This window comes from Cynara cardunculus (assembly GCF_001531365.2).
Source record: "Cynara cardunculus var. scolymus isolate 2C chromosome LG 16, CcrdV1, whole genome shotgun sequence".
Lineage (NCBI taxonomy): Eukaryota > Viridiplantae > Streptophyta > Magnoliopsida > Asterales > Asteraceae > Cynara > Cynara cardunculus.
The window spans coordinates 11,437,521-11,438,901 of NC_037543.1; the positions used below are offsets into that span (position 1 = coordinate 11,437,521).

Below are 1,381 nucleotides of genomic sequence, written 5' to 3' on the forward strand. Positions count from 1 at the left end.
ATATCATTTCCATTATTACCCTTTTAATTTTAAATTTTTTTGAATCTTTTTAAATTTCAATTTTAATTTTAAAAATCTTTTAATTTTATTTTTTATCTCAATATGAGGTTATTGGGTTGTTCTTGCGTTCTCGTAAATCACAGGGGTTCTCGTTTGAACCCTTCCCTATATATATATATATATATATATATATATATGTATTGTAAGAAAAAATTCTTTTAAAATTTCCGACGGAATTTAATTTTTATTTAAAAAAATTAAATTCCGTCGGAAATTTTAAATCTTTATATATAGATATCTTGTTTGGAAAAAAAATTAGAAAACATTTTTTAAAATTTTCGACGGAATTTAATTTTTATTTAAAAAAAATTAAATTCCGTTGAAATCCATCGAAAAGTTTAAACGTTTATATATATATATATATATATATATATATATATATATATATCTTGTTAGGAAAATATTTAAAAAACATTTTATAATTTCCGACGGATTTCTGACGGAATTTAATTATTAAATTCCGTTGGAAATCTGTCGGCAATCTTAAACCTTTATATATATATATATATATATATATATATATATATATATATATATATATATATCTTGGTAGGAAAAAAAATAAAAAAAACATTTTTTTCTAAATTTTCCGACGGAATTTAATTTTTATTTAAAAAATTAAATTTCGTCGAAAATCCGTCGGAAAATTTAAAACTTTATATATATATATATATGTGTGTGTATCTTGGTAGGGAAAAAATTAAAAAAATTAACAAGAGTCATGATTGCAACGTGTTCATGCAAATATTGCTCCCTATTTTTCATTAGAGGGATGGTACCGAATCCAATATGGGACGCTATCACTGAGTTGTGCACATTCTTTCGTGCAATATGCTCGAAAGTGGTCCATGTTGACGACTTGCTTCAATTGCAGACGAGAATAGTTGAAACTACATGCAAGTTGGAAAGAGTCTTTCCACTGGGGTTCTTTGATTCCATGGAACACCTTGTGGTACATCTAGTGCGTGAAGCATTAGTTGGTGGTCCGGTTCAATATCGATGGATGTATCTCTACGAGAGATGTCTAGGGTCTTTGAAAAGGACAGTAAGAAACAGAGCAAGGGTAGAAGGGTCGATTGTGGAGGCATATTTGATTAACGAACTATCTATGTATTGCTCGTTGTATTTTGAACCAACAGTAGAGACGCGGCTAAATCGTGAGCCTCGGAATTTTCCCCCCGAATGTTCGTCTTCCGATGTGCGGTTAAGCATATTTAAGACTCCGTCTCGGAAACTATATGGTAAGGCTGGAACACACTGTCGGCTACAAGATGGAGATCTACACAAGGCTCACACATACATCTTGTTGAATTGTGAAGAA

At 29.7% G+C, this 1,381-nt stretch overlaps 1 protein-coding gene across 1 annotated transcript in view; it reads left to right on the forward strand.

Moving 5' to 3' along the window:
• LOC112529001 (platelet glycoprotein Ib alpha chain-like) overlaps positions 1-1,381 on the forward strand; it is a 3,402-nt gene that overhangs the window by 619 nt on the left and 1,402 nt on the right. The gene's annotated exons all lie outside the window — the stretch shown is intronic.